The sequence below is a fragment of the Apostichopus japonicus genome, chromosome 12, assembly GCF_037975245.1.
Source record: "Apostichopus japonicus isolate 1M-3 chromosome 12, ASM3797524v1, whole genome shotgun sequence".
Lineage (NCBI taxonomy): Eukaryota > Metazoa > Echinodermata > Holothuroidea > Aspidochirotida > Stichopodidae > Apostichopus > Apostichopus japonicus.
The window spans coordinates 5988521-6008079 of NC_092572.1; the positions used below are offsets into that span (position 1 = coordinate 5988521).

The 19559-nt window shown below is 37.7% G+C and overlaps 2 long non-coding RNA genes across 2 annotated transcripts; both read right to left on the reverse strand.

Moving 5' to 3' along the window:
* Positions 1–998: 998 nt before the first annotated feature.
* LOC139977435 (uncharacterized) lies at positions 999–8484 on the reverse strand. The gene is made up of 3 exons (XR_011796537.1): positions 6980–8484; positions 4251–4472; positions 999–1754 (listed from the first exon to the last, which is right to left on the reverse strand). It is a non-coding gene; the product is annotated as an uncharacterized lncRNA (long non-coding RNA).
* Positions 8485–8557: 73 nt separating this feature from the next.
* Positions 8558–19253, reverse strand: LOC139977876 (uncharacterized). The gene is made up of 6 exons (XR_011796729.1): positions 18910–19253; positions 15454–15615; positions 13311–14281; positions 12795–12861; positions 11680–11848; positions 8558–10911 (listed from the first exon to the last, which is right to left on the reverse strand). It is a non-coding gene; the product is annotated as an uncharacterized lncRNA (long non-coding RNA).
* Positions 19254–19559: the final 306 nt, after the last annotated feature.

Below are 19559 nucleotides of genomic sequence, written 5' to 3' on the forward strand. Positions count from 1 at the left end.
ATTATCCCATTAACATTATGTTAAATTTATGGAGTCACAGATAATATAAGTTGGAAACTTAACTTAAAAATTAAAACACACTAAGGCAATCAAACAAACTTACTGTACCATGGCCCAAAACTGCCTGAACACCACCAGTACAATGCTAATGTGGCTATTACTAAATGAAGGCCTAATATAGAATGCATTAGGCCTAGCCTAAACTTGTAGCCTTCAGCAGCACAACAAAGTGTATACGTAATTATACAAAATACCTGATGGGCAATCAAACAAACTTATCATGACTCTTGCTCTGAAAAACTACCTGAACAAAAGAACAATCTTTAAATTGATATTACTAAAACCATGGAGCTATAAACAGACGAAGTCCTAATATAAATTAAATGCACAACAATGTGTATATGGAATTAGTGTGCATTGGTCGTGAGGGTGACCATTTTCGTATATCTAACATGTAGCTGCCATGAGGCATAGCCAATCTGCTACAAACCAGACTTGGAGGCGGGGCTTGAGTCATAGCCAATCTGCTACACAAGACTTGGAGGCGGGGCTTAATCATCAAAAACAATGAAACAAACAAGTTTTGGAGCGTGTGCAAAAAGGCCTCATTTCAACTGTTTTTCAGAGGGATTTGGCCAAATTTGGACATAAATCGGTGAAAAAGTCATAGAATGAGATACAATTCTGGAATAAAAAATAGTAACTTTTGTTGGCCTATATGATGTATACTTGCTCTGGAAATTCCAGAGAAAAAGAACTTTGTATGAAGACGCTGAAAAATTTTTAAGAGAAGAGAGAGTCCCACTTACTGTTACAATATCTCTATACATGTAATGTATTGAGATAAAAATGTTCAAACAATTCAACCAAGAAGAAAGTGCATTACCGATCCCTTTTTTTTGGGGGGGGGGGGCTGTTGAGCTCTTTATATGTTAATTTATTCTTAGAAATATACCAATTGTGCAAACATTCCGCATATTAAAGAAGTTATCGCAGTGAAAACTTAAATTGGTTCACCGACTAACATAACGTTAGTCCATCTGGTGCCTCTCCCGACTAACATAGCCTTAGTCAGTCGCTATACCGACTAATTTATTCCTTAGTCAGTTGGATTTCTTAGTCGGTCATCTTAGTCCGTCATCTTAGTCGATCAACAATTTCTTAGTCGGTAAATGTATATTAGTCAGTTACATTAGTTGGTGACATTAGTCGGTCTTTACCGACTAATTTATATGAGCCACCGACTAGTTTATAGCAGGTTTTACATTAGTCAGGATGGTGCCTCTCCCGACTAACCTTTCTTAGTCGGTATCGACTGACTAGTTGCACTGACTAGAATCACTGAAAGAATTAAACCCGACTAGTTTCACTGACTAGCATCACTGAGAGAAAAGAGAGCAGAAGAAACACAAATAATGTGTACGTTGGCAGTATTTATTTCTGATAAAACTTCTGATGTCTACAAAGGCTGACTTTCGACAGATAGAGAAGAAATCACTGTAAACAAAATCTGAAAATATGATTTTATTCCAACAAAGTTAAGACAAGTTAATGGACCAAACATGAATCGCAAAAGTATAGCACTGCACAATAATGCAAAGTTGATTCTTGGGCAAGGGTTCCTCATGACTTTCGTTTTAAAGTGGTACCCCAAATCGACACCAGTTAAGTCTTCACGAACAAAGAATGTTTCTCTTAACTACAAATGGCCTCCCACTTGTCTTCAGGAAGCCAAAATCTGCACCATTATTGACCTGTGAACAGAAAATATGATATACGTGTAAGCACAGATACAGATATAGCACATGATAACTCACATTATCATAAACATACATTTACATTAAAACTTTATAACATATTGGGAGGTATACATTTAAATCTAGGTCCCTCAAATTATAAGCCAGGAATAGCAGCTTTACCAAATAATTATTAGCTTTGCACAGCATAACACCAAGTTATTTTTCAAAGCTTAATAATTATGTTAATCATGTTAATAATGATCCCAATAGACCGGGAGCCCAGAGGGTTTGGTTAGCTGGGAAGGTAACCAATTGCCTTGTACATCACAATGTTCACAGTGCATTCCTGTATATGAAACCAGACGACTGGCAAACCGACTGTGGTGGGTGTGGCTGGGAGAGCAATTTTAAAGTCACCTGATAGCTAACCTAGATCAGTTTTTATGGTAACACATCAAAGTAAATGTGTCAGGTATGGCCCCAAGAGCAACAAATGGCCATTGCCAGTAATTATTGGTGGTGGGGTACCCCTGCCAGTGAACTATAATTGACCCCTCAAGGCTGACCTAGGTCAGCTCATGAGGTAACCACTTGAAACCTACTGGAAAGTGTTGGTTAGGACTTCAGATACAAGGGATGGGCATTGCCAGTAATTTTTATTGGTGGGGTAGCCCTGCCAGTAGACCCCCAAAATGCCCATCCCCCATTGACCTAGATGAGCTCATGATGTAACCAGTTGAAAACTACTGGAAAATGGTATCACTTCATATGTAAGGGATGGGCATTTCCAGTAATTTATATTGGGGGGGGGGGGTTCCCCTGCCAGTAGACCCCCAAAATGCCCATTCCCTCATTGACCTAGGTCAGCTCATGAGATAACCAGTTGAAAAATTACTGGAAAATGATAGGTATCACTTCATATGTAAGGGATGGGCATTTCCAGTCATTTACATTGGTGGGGTAACCCTGCCAGTAGACCCCCAAAATGCCCATCCCTCATTGACCTAGGTCAGCTCATGATGTAACCAGTTGAAAACTACTGGAAAATGGTATCACTTCATATGTAAGGGATGGGCATTTCCAGTCATTTACATTGGTGGGGTAACCCTGCCAGTAGACCCCCAAAATGCCCATCCCCCATTGACCTAGATTAGCTCATGATGTAACCAGTTGAAAACTACTGGAAAATGGTATCACTTCATATGTAAGGGATGGGCATTTCCAGTAATTTATATTGGGGGGGGGGCGTACCCCTGCCAGTAGACCCCCAAAATGCCCATTCCCTCATTGACCTAGGTCAGCTCATGAGATAACCAGTTGAAAAATTACTGGAAAATGATAGGTATCACTTCATATGTAAGGGATGGGCATTTCCAGTCATTTACATTGGTGGGGTAACCCTGCCAGTAGACCCCCAAAATGCCCATCCCCATTGACCTAGATTAGCTCATGATGTAACCAGTTGAAAACTACTGTAAAATGATTGGCAGGACTCTATATGTAAGGGATGGGCATTTCCAGTAATTTATATTAGTGGGGTACCCCTGCCAGTAGACCCCCAAAATGCCCCCCCCCCCCTCATTGATCTAGGTCAGCTCATGATTTAACCAGTTGAAAACTACTGGAAAATGATTGGCAGGACTCTGTATGTAAGGGATGGGCATTTCCAGTAATTTATATTAGTGGGGTACCCTTGCCAGTAGACCCCCAAAATGCCCCCCCCCCCTCATTGATCTAGGTCAGCTCATGATTTAACCAGTTGAAAACTACTGGAAAATGATTGACAGGATTCTATATGTAAGGGATGGGCGGACTCTGGCAGTGGTGGCCCACCAATATAAATTACTGGAAATGCCCATCCTTACATATGAAGTGATACCTATCATTTTCCTGTAGGTTTCAACTGGTCAAATCATGAGCTCACCTAGGTCAATGAGGGGATGGGCATATTGGGGGTCTACTGGCAGGGGTACCCCACCAATAAAAATTACTGGCAATGCCCATCCCTTGTATCTGAAGTCCTTACCAACATTTTCCAGTAGGTTTCAAGTGGTTACCTCATGAGCTGACCTAGGTCAGCCGTGAGGGGTCAATTGTTGATCACTGGCAGGGGTACCCCACCACCAATAATTACTGGCGATGGCCATTTGTTGCTCTTGGGCCATACCTGACACATTGTTCTTACTTTGATGTGGTTACCATGAAAGCTGATCTAGGTTAGCTATTAGGTGACTTTAAAATTGCTCTCCCAGCCACATCCACCACAGTCGGTTTGCCAGTCGTCAGGTTTCATATACAGGAATGCATTGTGAACATTGTGATGTACCAGGCAATTGGTTACCTTCCCAGCTAACCAAACCCTCTGGACTCCCGCTCTACAGATCAGTGAAAATTTGACCAAACTTATGAAGCTTGCAAGTAAATGATATACTAGACTGTTTTTTTTTAAAAACAGGTTATGAAAAGTATCTTTAATATCATTAAACAGTTGGGTACAATAGTTAAACTCACTCTTCCATCTTTTTTCTCTATGGTACTTGTTCCTTTGCTTTTTGGACTCTTGGATAAACTCTTTTGTTCTGCGAAGGGTACCAACTACCAATATATCATCTTAAAACATGTCTTTAAGCCATATATAACACAGTTCTCCTCTTCTGTTGTTGCCTCCACACTGGTGTCGTACATCACAGGAAACCTCACCCTTGACTTAGACATTTGGCTTTTCAATTCCTGCTGGAAGAAAGAAACAGCAAAGTATTCATCATTTGAAAAAAAAATTACATAAAGTTGTCACCACAAAGTTATGTGAGATTTGCTTCCAATATAGTCTCAAAACACAATCCCAAAGTTTGAAGCAGACTGTATAAAGCTGAAAATTTGAACGAGAGTGTCATCACCATTGCAACCAGAATCAAATGCCCAGATTACAGAGATAATAAAACATGGGCTAAATCTTTGTTTGTTTTTATGATCTTTAAAAATATAAAATTTTAGAAACAGAAATGCACTGAGCCAACTTATTTATAGGCCTAATCGTTTTTAGTTGTTATTTTGCTTGCTCACATAACAAGCCTGTTTAGACCTAGGCTAGAGGAGAATCAGTACTTTTACACACTAAGTTTGTTTTGATTTAGTCTTACTAGTAGTACTAAAGTATATAATGGACCGGCGAAGACTAGAGAATACCCAGAGTTTTAGCAACTGCGTTAAACTGTATCATCTGATCTATTATTTACGTCAATGAGTTTCATTCAATCTAGGATCAAAAAGAGAAAACTAATTAATCTTAACCTTTAAACTTTGCTACTAAACAGATATGCTTGAATTACAAATAAATGTCAAAAAACATCATAATCTACGAATCGATGCATATACATATACATAAACAGAATAATTTGAATTCGCGCAAGTGAACCCTGCACTACATGTACTGGACAGAAAAAAAAACCTGCAATTAGACCAAACTAAACATACTAAATTTTCCGTTACTTCTACATAAAATATCAATACAAATACAACAACTTACTCTTTTGGCAGTATACTAAAAGCACATGTTATAATAACTTCAGACTATCAAGCTTTCCTGAGAAAAAACGGTTAATACTTCTTACAGTAAACAAGTCGACCGTGAAGGATGTCGCAATTGTTTCCTGGGCGTGACCGGAAATTAAATACTAAAAAATGATAAATGAAAAGGTTAAATAGAACTGAAGCGTGCATCCTGACTGCTTTTTGTTCAGCCTACTGTGACTGTACGTTTGAAGGTCTAGCCTTGCTCAGTGGCGGCGGAACCGGGGGGGCTTGGGGGGCTCAGCCCCCCCAATGAAAAAGTTGAGGGGGCAAATGCATGATAAGCCCCCCCAATATTTACCAAGGCTCCGAAACGTGCATCTGCCCATTTTTCAATGCATACTTGTCGATCTGTCCGATGCACACATATACTATATAGGTGTAATAATTTTAGTAATTGCTGGGGGACCCTCGGCCCGTCCCCTGGCTATAGACCACATTGTCACCCCAACCGCGTCTTCACACCCTGTGAAAAGTGGAAGCAGTGAGTGTGAGTACCAGTAAGCGTAACACAACTTCGTCTTAGGCCAATGACTTGCCTCATTTCAGCCAGTTCTCCAACATCCCCTTACTTAGTGGCGGAGCGTCCATATATACAGTCAGGGGGCGGATGCCCCCCCCCCCCCCTGACAGACTCAAATGGACTGCTGGCGCCCTTTTCAGCTTTTCACTATACTTTTTACTTATTCGCTATTATTGACTATTTTATTGCGCTCTCATATACCTATTGACATTTGTCATATTCTGTTGGTGTAATTTTCCGACAAAATGGCGACGACACCTATTTATTCTCCGTTTATCTGCAAATTAGCAAGGCCCGGAAAGGGTCATTTCCTGCAATCTAGGGAGTATCTTTACTCAAAATGTTTATGTACGCTCCGCGCCAACCTGTGGTGGCGCTCCGCTTAGATAGTGTCGAAAGCGCCCCTACAGACCATTCTTGCCCCCCCCCCGACCAATACCCCTAGCTCCGCCACTGCCCTTACTACACTCAAAAACGTCTTTGCGAGTACACTACGAGTATAATAGCTACTCTCGTAAAACACCATCGAATACACAAATTACAATATTTTTACAGACTTTTACGTGCAATCTGAGAAATTGCAAACTTGAGACCCATATTTTAGGGCTAGGTATTCGCAGCATAAAACACACGGGAAGTGCCGTTTCCAGCCATCTGGGGGTTTGAAATAACCCAAAATTTTCTTGTACGCTCCGCGCCAACTGATGGTGGCGCTCCGCTTAGATAGTCTCCACACATTAGCCCCCCCAATAATTTTTCCGTTCCGCCGCGCCTGGCCTTGCTTATTCAATATCACAAAGCCTACCCATTTAGATTCACATGGGAAATTACAGGAAATCTTTACCAAATGAGTGTAGACTTCAAATAAACTATTGAGACTTATAGTTCCAGCATTTGCTTGGGAATAAATTAGAAGATTATGTGCCACTGTTCAATTTAGCCCAATTCACACATAATACATTGTTAATTGGTGTTTAGAATGCACACTTTAGTGTTGAGAATGCACTGCAGTACCTAGTAGAAGCCTATAGGCTACTCGCTGTCATTGCACTTGTGTATTGCGAAACGCCAGCGTGACAACGGTAGCGTTACACTAACCATAATACAGTACTAGTGCCAGTGGCCTAACAATTAACTTTAATTTTACCTTCAAGTTAAAGGAATAACAGGTAGGCCGATGATGGCAGTTAATACCTCCATTCTTCTAAAGACCTTCTTGGGTGATTTACGGTTGAAAGTTGCTTAGAGTGATCGTATGAAACTATGCCAAGTCCAGCAAGCTGCCGTTGCCTCTCGGTTTCCAAATTGAAGTGAATCGAATTGGGTTAAAATACATTAGTCCGTGGACACCGACTAAGCTACGATTATGGCGTAAATCGGGTGTCCGTATCGTTCTTAGTCCATGGGTTAAAATACCTTAGTCCGTCGCCACCGACTAAGCTGCGATTATATTTTCCTTAATCAGTGTAAACTGACTGAGAAGCAGCGATGAAACGAAGATTTTTGATAGTCCGTGTGCATTGACTAATGTTACAGACTAATTTAACGTTAGTCCGTCGCAATATTGACTAGTTTATTTTTTCAGTGCGTTACAAATTGAATTGTCGTAGAATTCTCGAATTGTCGCGAATTGTCGTTATAGGCTATCTACAGCTCCACCAGATTGCGAACTGAGCATTTCGTATAACGATGACTGCACTGATTCCAAGCTGACTTGCTTTGTGCTAATGCATCACCAGGTGTTGGAACACTGTTAAGTTTTTTTCAATCATGCTGGTGAACTCATTCAAGGTCCAATTAAATCCCCATACAGCACACGATACTTATGTAAAAGCTAACGTGGAGTTGGCGTATGGTTGTAGAGGATGTATTAGCCTTTTCAACGGAAATACTTCGTATGTATCGAAAACATCAATTTGAACCATAGGTATGACACCACACTATCTTCACTCAATATTCAAAATGTTTAATTGTTTTGTTTTGTCCTTTTCTTATTTGCTTTAAGGGATGATGTGTGGTCAGCTACTCTTATTAATGAGACTCTGGTGGTCTTCATTTGTTCCAAACTAACGATAAACAAGTACCTGAAATAGTCCGAAAGACATATTATGCAAAGAAAATCAAAATTATGTAATAACCTTCCTAAAATAGTTTTAAAGAGAGATCCGATATTTCCTTATAGGTAAATGTATGTTTAAATCTCGATTTCTGTCAACATTTTTAATGTGTTTACATCCTTTAATAACAAAGGGGAATCATAAACAGCCATTAATATCCGCTATTGTAAAATATTTTACTCTGTAAATTTTCAATACTGTAAATTCCTGCAAAAAAATATTCACCTTGCTATATCATGTGAACTTTCAGCGTCAAGTGTGACATTTTTACATCACTCTGTCTTAATGTAACTCGTAATATGTCAATGGTACTTTCTATTACTATATTGGAAAAAAAAGTTGATATCGATTAATTTATTAATTTATTTTAAATGGCTTCAAACTCAACGGAATACATTCACTCATTATATTCAGACGCGTACTTCCAAATATTAAAGAAAAATATTTCTTGTCCAGTTATTCGAACTTTCGACTTTTTACTTTTTACCGTTTGTTGACCTTGTTTTCAAATGAATGAAACAGCTTTCATTTTTCTTTTTCCTTTTTCATTCTATCTTAGTTTTCTCAGAAGAATATACCGGGCTCTTTACTGTTGGCACGAGTGCTTTACTGCACTGTTAAAAAAAATTCTGTTAAAATACAGAATTTCTCTGGCAGCAGAGTTTCCAGGAAATGTCTGTTATTTCCAACTGCAGATAATCTATGTAAAATAAACAGTCTAAAACTGTTATTAATACAGTTTATTTCTTTCATTATAACAGTTTTTGTCCGTAAACTTACTGTACGACGACCGTTATTTTACACCATATTCTATGTAAAATAAACAGTCTGAAACTGTTATTTATACAGTTTTTTCCCCCAATTATAACAGTTTCTGTCCGTAAAATTACTGTACGTCAACCGTTATTTTACACCATATTCTATGTAAAATAAACAGTCTGAAACTGTTATTTACACAGTTTTCCCCCCAATTATAACAGTTTCTGTCCGTAAAATCACTGTACGTCAACCGTTATTTTACACCATATTCTATGTAAAATAAACAGTTTAAACTGTTATTATACAGTTTTTATTTTGCATTATAAAAGTCTTTGTCCGTAAAATTACTGTACGACGACCGTAATTTTACACTGAATTCTATGTTAAATACACAGTATGAGAGCGTAATTCATACAGTTTTTCTTTGCATTATAAAAGTTTTCATCCGTAAATTACTATATGATAGCCGTTATTTTACACTACATTCTATGTAAAATAAAGTCTGAAATGGTTATTTACACAGTTTTTCTTGAAATACAGTATGTCTTTTTCTCTGTAAAATAACTGTATTGTGACTTTTAATTTACTGTATCTTTTAGGTAAAGTCTAGTCTTTAATGTTATCTATAGTCTTTTTCCTTGCAATAAATAGGTCTTTGTCTGTAAAATTGGCTGTCAGATGGAATTACTATTATCAGTGAGATTATAAAATAAAAAACAACTTATTGTTCTCTGAAACTTTTATTTACAACTTTAAAACTTGTTGAAACATATTTTTGAACGTCAAAACCTTAAAAGTAATATATAAGACTGAACATCATAAGGCAATCTCTTATTGATGGCTGGGAATTTGCTGGGTGCCCCAGCCTTTCTTTTGGAAAAGGTTTTGTTATACAGACGATACTTTCATTGTTTGGAAATATACTGATAAGTCTGTATGTGGCCATATTTGTCTCTTCGGCCACTTCAGGAAATCCTGGATCAGCCACTGAAAGTTTTCACAATTGACTGATCATAAAACACTAAGCTTTGACACCTGCTAGTTCCTGGCCCTTTCATTGCTCTACAACAAAGTTCCTTTCCCTCTTATTTACAGATGCACTTGAAGTATGCAAAGTTCACTCAAGGTCACTGTATTATGTGACCACAGAAACTTAGGTGTCTTCACTATTCTTCACTTAACTTTATTACAACTATGTTCATTTCATGTATTTTTAAATGTTCTAGCAGTATTAAATATATCGCTCATATACCATATTCACTTTAATGGGCATATCAATGTTCACAGAAAATTAATACCTGTAACTGTGGTAACTCCTCTATTGCTGATAAGGATTGTATACTTTTTCTAATTTTCGTGACCTTCTTTAGCCCTTAAAGTTCAAAGTGGAAGTTAAAGACAAGGATATGTTACAATAGGTAAGAATAAAGATTAACTAATCTGTTAACCAAAGATATTGTAAATCATCTGATCAAAAGATATATAAACAATGATTTGACCTTTGTACCCGTAAATGATTAAAAAAGTTGTCCTTATATTCCTGTGCTTCTGCTTGAGTGGAAGGAGCAGTTTTATGAAAAGATTTCATGTTAAAATTTAGCATAGAGATTTTATATTTTGACAACAAAATATAATTTAGATATCAAGCTTATAGCATTAACAAAATGAACAGAATGACTTGACATCTGAAACTATTATGGATTCAAAACTTTTCTAACATTTGTGAACCTGCTTGGAAGAGTTTCAGAGTTTATGGAGTTATTGGAAAGGTGTCATAATAGCACCAAATAATAGTCTGTAACAAGTTTGTCAACAAGTAAAACCTTGTAAATATCCACCAACAAAGTTAAACACAATAGTTTGAACTCTGTATAAATGTTTAACTGTTCATTTGTAAATGAGACTTCTCTGTAGCTGGAGAGTCAATGGTTCCAGTTAAGGAGGCTCAAGAGGCTCGCTAACATTTTCTCAACTAGGAACACCTTAAATCAACTAAGTGACCTAGATTTATAATTCAACGTTACCAAATTGTCAGACTAATGTGACGAATCATGGGAAGTGCCTGAAAAGCATTTAGACTGTCCAATCTGACTCAAATTCTTTCAGGTTTCCAACCAAAGCCAAAATTTTTGGGTTGACAGGATAGCTCTTCTTGGATTTGGGGGTCTTTCTTCCCTTTTCTGGATTCAATCCAACAAAGCAGCTGCAAAGAGGAGCAAAAATTAGAACTGTGAAATCATAAAGTTCAAATAAGTTAGCAATTATTAAACCATTTAACAATTAATTTCCTTTGGTCTCAAATTTACACTACAGTATGACATACATGATAGTAAGATATGGTCAAAATATGTGATGTGACACAACTCAGTTTCCAATTGTATGTGTGCTCACTGGTGTTGATAGAAGCAATTGAGATGGCTACCTGTCTTAATTTACAAGCCTTTGGAATTCAACAGTTTTCTAGGAAATCATGATCTGAAAAGAAGAGCTAATTTGTGAATCCTCTTTTAATTTCAATTTTGTTCAGTTTAAGCTGATACCCTATAGTTGTAACAAATTGTGAAGGTGTTCTCAGTAATTAACCAAACTCATACATTCCCACCCTTCTCCAAAATAATAAAACATGCCATTCAACTATTTACACTAACTTTCCATTGGTGAAAATTATGTAAAGGTCATCAATGTTTACAAAAGGTTACCAAAGCTGCTGTTATTCTTGGACCACAACAAACAGTACAAAATAAGTAAATCAGCTGTAACTGAGAACAGAGTATGATTTATTTCAATGATCTGCCCAGGAGTTGAGTTAACTGCAATTTGTTGATTTTTTTTCTATATTGGTACCTTTATGATCGGCTGATCTTTGGAAGGTGGCTAATAATATGCATACACTCTTACATTCCATGTCAAGGGAATGCCCACACAAAATAACAATGGTTAACTATTACTAGGGTACTTTCAGCCTACTCACCGCTGGATAAACTCCATTAAAGTTGCACCTTCAGATGGATGCTCAATGTTTTAGATGAAAAACATTGCAAACAGCATGATCATTGCACTTTCAAAAGTTTGAATGTGGTCATTAACAATAACCATATCTACTGCCAACATAAACTTTCTTCCAGTGTACATGTTTGGACCTGCAAAAAATAAATATCAATTAGAACTATTAAGAGAATGTTCATTTAAAGTTAATGCCACTGCTACCACTACTTAACAGTTGCAGCGTGAATATACTCCAACTCGCGTGTACTAATGGGTCATTATTTTTTATTCAATATTATTTTTACCGGTATTCAAGGTTTGCTTCGGATGTATTTCGATATATTCGTTGATGGCAGATTTCATTTTTGTCGGTGTGGATATGAAAGAAAAAACGGTTTATCTGATATATCGATTTACTGAGGCACCCTAGATCAGCAACACAAAAATGACATTGAAAATGTTGCAATGGTCAACCAAAATGTTTTTACCACATATGAAGTAAAAAATGGGCTATAGTTCTTGAGTTTCATGTTACATGCTGAGCATCAAATGCACACATACATGCTGAATTGATGCTGTAACAGAGTTTTCCCAGTTAAATCTCAGATTGACCCATGACTTTGTCTTCCACAGGTGATAGTGCACTATGAGGTGTCATTGACACACTTGCCAACATATAACTTCCTAGGTTTCTTTAATCAAAGATTCTCAAATTTTGACCACTGTTGATTCAAGTGACCACACCTACATACCACATGAGATCTGTCCAAGATTCCCTTCTTGAGATATCATGTTTACAAAGTATTCACAGTTTCACCTCTGTTGACCCCAAATGATCTTTGACCTTTGCCAAAAACAATAGGCTTCTTGTACTCTATCGGGTACACCCACATGCCAACTATGAAATCTATCTAAGCTTCCTTTCATGAGAAATTGTGTTTACAAGGTAGGCATCAGTAAAATACATACACACGCACAAATACTCACCATCACAAATTTCAAAGGTTACAACTATCATCCAAACCAAAAAGGGGAAAAAGAGCAGTGTATATGTACTGGAGGAAATGCATATTAGAGCAAAATCCTCCAAATGCTTCTCACCTTGAATAATGATGCATGGGAATGTTGACTTCAGATCCTTAGTAATATTCTGCACAGTACTGGTTTCCTGAACATAATGTAAATGTAGGAACATTAAAATTGTTTGGAATACTTATCTTATTATGTGGGACAAAACATTCAAGATGCCATCTGGGAAAACAGTAGTATCTTCCAAAGCATAACATAAAATAAATGAAACTGAGGGACAATATGCATCCCTGAAATCAAAATGATGACAATGGGGAAGATCTTAATCAACTGATGGCATATGATGTACTGAACTTTGGACTTCAGAGTCCCAATACACAACAATTACAGCTGACCTACAAACAGTGAACATCGCAGAGGAAAATCGTTATAAAGTCAATCAACTTGACCAATACATCTACATAACTGTAAGTGTAAGAACGACAAACCAGAGAAAAACACAGACAAATAGTGCTATTCTGATAGTGCTAGTTCACAAATAGTGCTAGTTCACAAGCTTAATGATTTATAAAGGTAGCTTCTTCTTACCTTTGCAAGGTAGAAAAGATCATCCCATTTATCTCCAAGGTGATTGCAGAGGAGGAGGAGAATAAGTCCTGGAACATCAGGGGAATGATCACCACTTTCCTTCTTAGCACTCTCCACATCAGCTATTATATTTTGCACCTCCTTCTTCTTCTTTGCTGACACTTGCAGAAACTTCTGAATTCAACTGATTTCAGTTTGATGCCCACTAAATCTTCAAAATGTCCCATCATCCCAACCTCCTCAAACAAGAAAGGATATTCATCAAGGAGAGCACATACAGGAACTTGCTGACTGTTTATCTTGGCACGGATGGTTGGAAATACATTTTTCATGAGGAAAACAAACTCATTGTCATCCCATATGTTAAGTTCATGCATCACCTTTAAGTCATCTGTCTTTTTTCTCTGCGTGTCTCAATCCTCCCCTTCAGGTAGGTCCTCTGGTTGCCAGTTTTTGCAGCCATATGAGGTGCTGAGTTTACGCTTCTTTGTTAGTGCTTCATTCTGTTCACCCTCTACAAACAGGGGGTAACCAACATTTAGGTGAAATTTGCCTCTATTGAGATTGCTCATACGGTTTTCCAACTGTGTAAGAAGGGATGCATATCCACTACCAACAACAAGTCCTTCAATGTCATCTTTAAAGGGTTCTGGAAACTCACGAACGATCTTCTGTGCAATAATAGAAAGGTGCTTTCGTCCTGGACTTGACTCAACTTTCATTATATATGTCATTGCATAATATTCTGATCATTTCACGCCGATCTTTGGGAGTGGGTCTCTGTTTCTTCTGGAGTGATTTTGTGAGGCTTTTAGGCATTTTATCCCAATCAACTTTAAATGACTCTGCCCAATCTGCAATTACCACTGCTGGACTTGATCCTGCTGAACTGGGCACCCAGCTGCATCCTGGTGAACTGGCCACAGAGTCGGGTTCAGATGATTGTGAAGATGCTGATCCAAGCAACTTTTCTTTAAGAATGAAAATATGTCACATCAATGAAAGTAGATTATATGAAATGAATAAACATCCTTGATAAATTATTTCCTGATAACAGACATATATTGCATTAAGGTACTAGTTTTTTGGACACTCACAGAACACAATAAACACAATAAAATAACATAATATACACAATAAACAGGGGCAGCACTCAAGCTCTCAATCTATCGAATCAAGCATATCTTCAATTGGCAACAGGGGCATTCTCTGACAGGTCTGTTTCGGTTAAGTCGCTGCTTGTTTGTTGACGTAGGCAATGGCTTTGTACACATGTACACACCGTACCGTATGCCATATGGACCTTGTGCATAAGCATCGGACAAGGCGTGCTTCATAGTTTGTTAAGTTGTTGAGGTGTATTCTTATACTGTATGGAAAGCAAGCCATTGCCACAGTTCCCTGCATCTTTCAATCAGTATAGCCAAAGTGTGAAATTATTGGGGCAATTTTTGTTGATTATTGGTATACAAGTGTTTTTGGGGCAAAGTAACACTCACACATATCAAATTGTTGAGTCCATGGCGATATTTGGTCACTGCAGACGTTTGCGTAGTGCCCGCTTATTTGGACCCCAAAGTGGGGGCAAGGATGATCCCAGAGTAGAGGTACTGTACCCCATACTAACCCATAGTGGTTGTTTTTCAAGGTGACCTTTAGCCTTGTCATACTCTCATATGAACTTCAACATACTCTACAAACAACATAGAACGTACGTTCTATGTTTAATTTGAATTGAAAATAAGGGTTTCCTCTTTTCTTGTTGATAAATATTTTAGTTTGGGTATGTGGTGTATCATTTCATTAGTTTGACCTGGTGTTTTCTATTTGCTCACTACTTGAAAACTGCTTAAAAAAAAGTTCAAATCTAATGTATAATACTAATAATTAACCCAGAAAATTTTCTTTAGAGAATTACAAAAATGCTAATGATGTACTATGAGACCAGTTTCCTTATTCAATTTGTGGTACCAGCAACTGTCTTAGACAATAAGAGAAACTTCTGTGTATCACATGTACTTACTATTTAGAAATGTTTCCATCTCCTCTTGTAACTTACTTCTTAACCTCCCCTTTCACCTCTCCATTCCTCAAAAAAAGGAGGATAATCATATTTAGAAAGTGCAATTATATTTCTGCTTACCTGCCTTGTTTGCCCATGCTATTAACAGCTTTCTCCTCTGTATTGGCTTCAGTACACTGGAAAGGTCCTCATCAGTGATCAGCTTGAGATCGCACACACTTTCCACACCAGCAGCTGTTCAACTACTTTGTCCACCATTTCAAGTGGCAGTGAAGGAAGATGCTGCATTATGGATAAAGCAAAATCTTCAAGACAAATTGTATCATCTGATTGTTCTGACACGCTCATTTTAACAAGAGAACCTCAGACCTGAGTAATGGAAGTGAAGGTTTTAGTTCCTTCTCAATTCAGAATAATTCATATGCCACATTTGCTTACTATAAGTTTCTTTGTAAGGCCCATTATATACTCCTAGTTGTTCCATAATTGAGCTAGCACTCAAACATAGTTCTTTTTGGCTTTCAACAACTACAAACAAAATGCAACCCAATTTAAGACTTGAAAAGCATGTATCAGAACACTGACATATTACAAAGAAACCCTTCTGGTAAGAAGTGCCAAACATCTTAACTCTGTCACTGATAACAGAATCATCAAACTTTGCATTTGCTGCCTGCAAAGCATGCTTTATTTCAGGCATGAAGCATTCTATATTGAGGGATGTGGCATTTTCAATAACCAATCTATCAGGATATATTTTCCCTGAGCTGTTATAAGCTTGAAAGTACTGGTGTTGATTTGCTAAAGACTGTGTAACATTGATGAAATTTTGTGCAGATCTGGCACAACGTTTGAAATAGGAGTGCTTACTTTCGAAGCATAGAGTCCACACTCTCATTAATGGTCCAAACTTAATAATTAAATCTGGATAGTGGCTCAGGAAATGATGTTTTGGTCTGAAGGGAGTATCAGCAAAGAGTTGTTTTCTCTCAGTCAAGTATTCCTCCATTATCACCCTTAAATATGCAAGTTGCTCATGTGAAATCTTTGGAGAACACACATACTCAACAACTTCTCGTAAAAGAAGAAAGAGTCTCCATACAAGGTCATTATGATCTTTAACATATGCACTCAAAATAATTGGAAGAAGTCTCAAAAGGTTCCAGTTTTCAACGGCTTGACCACCTAAGCGGTTACCTGATAAATTTACAAATGCAGGTTTATTGTTTGCATCGCGTCCTTGAAATTTAAACTGTACCATCGCGTCCTTGAAATTTAAACTGTACCAACATTATATTCAAATCTGCATATGTGAACCAATGTTTTTGTTTAATCCAGTATTGAATAAACATGGCTACATTGTAATCAACAACTCCTTCAAACAAGTCGTGCCCCAGGCATGGTGGCAAACCAGGTGCACACACATGAAAATACCTCAAAGAATTAAAACATGAATTAAATTTAATTCCTTGATGATGATTTTCTTCATGATCTTCAAGGTGTGCAATGCAAGAATCATACTCCTCCTTGGTTCTAGGCTTCCCAACAGCATATGGTGCGTTACATTTAAAGTCATGTGAAGTTATTAAACAGTAGCGGCACATGTTAGTTCCTGAAAAACTCTCAATGAAACCCCAATACAATGGGAACCTAAATTATCCCCTAATATACAAGACAGCGCACCTTTCCAGACCACCCCGTCACTTGTTTCTATTCCAACTTCCTCTAATGTTTTCAAATCATTTATCACTCTCTCAAAAACCTTCTGCTGCCCAAAGACCTTAAAATCAACTTCTTTACAAAAAAACACAAGCTGCATTGCATCAACAACAGATCTGTACTCAGGTTGGGTGTTTCCAAGTGTAAAGTACATTGCTAGTATTTTGTGTTTTATTCTTGCCGACCCAAGTGGGTTTACAATTTCAAATGAGTCTTCATAGAGAATGATGGACAAAGATCTTTCACAACTTTGAAACAAACTATTTTTTTTAAAAACTGTATCATCCACTATGTCAGTAAGAACAGATGAGTCTTCACTGTGATGCCTACTTTGACATTGTCCCAACACAAAATCATCCGAAAGGAGCAATTGAATGCTCTCCTTGATTGGAATGTAATGATAGTATTGCATTTTTTGTGCTGAATCTCTCCCTAGTGATATTGCAATTGGAGCAACAAACTTGAATGCTGATTTATAGTAAATTACTCTTTTCTACAGTGCTGCGCCTGAGTTTTCCTTTACAACTATAGCAATCCATGCATCTATCTCATTCATATAATCGGCTACACATTTGATACGTTCTTCTGCTAAACCCTCATCTCTCAATTTTTGAGTAATTTTCAAAACCTGATCTTGTTGACATAAACTGTGAATAGTTTGAAGCTCCTCAACAATCATTTGAATTGTTTGTGATGGAACAAGTTGTTTTGCCTGAAGTTTCAGAAGAAACAAGGCAAAATTTTGTTGAAATTGAAGCCTAGACTGACCTGTTTCTTGCACCCTACCTTGGCAATTGTTACTGTTTTCGAAATCACAGCTTATGTCATTTTCAATGACAAATCTATCAGTCTCTGTAGACACATCAAAGCAGTTAGTGTCTAGAGGTATATCTTGATCCAAAGAGCAATGATCACGAGTAGAAAGTTTGTATTTATCCAAAATGTTTACAGCTCACCAGTTTCTGTGACGTGACAAATGTGCTGTAAATGAACTGGTTTTTGAAAAATCTCTTTTGCACTTCTTATATGGACAAGATACAACTTGTCCTTTTCTAATATGTGCTTTTAAGTGTGCCAAATATGAGGACAGATCTGTGAGTTCTTTTTGACAGATTTCATACATACAAATCAATGACAGGTTAACTGACTGAAGTTTTGCTGCAACTGCTGTTTGCTTTTGAATATGGCGGTGATACCTAGTCACATGAATCTTCATTGCAGCAAAAGTTGATAGGGTATAGCCACAATTAACAAAACAACATGGAAATCTCACTCGAGGTATATTCCTATGGGAACTCACATGATCAACATAGCCACGGATAGTAGCTGTTAGTGTATTGCATATTTTACAGGTGTACATTTCTGCCCTGCTTCACTATTGATAATTTGAAAGAGACATGAATTATGCCTTTTCAAATTCAGCCATGTTCTAAAAGTCTAATTAACCTTGGCTAATCTAAAGACTGCATATTACATGCCAGATGAGAGCCAATATCATCCATGTATGCAGGCTACCAGCACCAATTAACTTACAAGTTACAATGTACCCACCCTTAAATCATATTAACCTAAACAACATGAAGCAAGGCTAAGCTTCACACGCACATATCAAAATGCACGGTAGGGTGACGATAGGTAGTCTAATACAGCGCCAGTGTTACTATAGTGATAGTCTAACTCTTAATTATCGTTCGTCTGGTCTACGTTATATAGGCAAACTAACGGTAGTACTAGGCTAGGCCCTACGGTAAGAACTAAAATATAAACTAACTTTTTGTTATGACAGGCTTTCAAAGTTGTTTTGTTGATTATGATAATACAAATGTGGCATATGGTTAAAATAAATTTACCACTCACGTCTGACGAAGTACTCAATGAAGTCCTGTTCTGGTGTGGAAATGTGCGTAGCCTACTGGACAGCAACGGCAGTTGTTTTCCTCTCGTGTAGACGTACTTTGAAGCGCTGTAGTATTGTATTGTGCAATCTATACACTTCATACGTACGTTAATGCGAGATGCGATCAATCATAATGTACAGAACAGCGCAGCATGTACTGGACGTTCTGACATCGCGCGCCAACTTGGGTCATGTGACTGCATGCTGGACTGTAGCCAAGTTTTCCGGGAAAGCCAACGGCAGCCGCCCAGAATGTATCAAAAGAATTCCCGCCTGTGCGCGAGACGTCATAGCTGTTACAGACACGTTGACGCCAATCATCGAGTTAGACCGGCTGGGTCGAATGGGAGGAGGGGTTGAAGGGGGGTGGGCGGTTCAGATGAATGAAATGACATTTACTGTACTAGACATATTTAACAACATTTTGATACGTTCGGTGACCCATTTAGCTATAAATAGCTGCATGTGTGTGACCCAGTGATCGTACATTGAGCACACGGAATTGTCATCGGTTCATGTTTTACTGACAATACAAGTTAACATAAAACAACAATAAATTAGACTACATCTTGAAGGCTGGGCATTGTATTCTTGGCAGCTCACAGCAGTT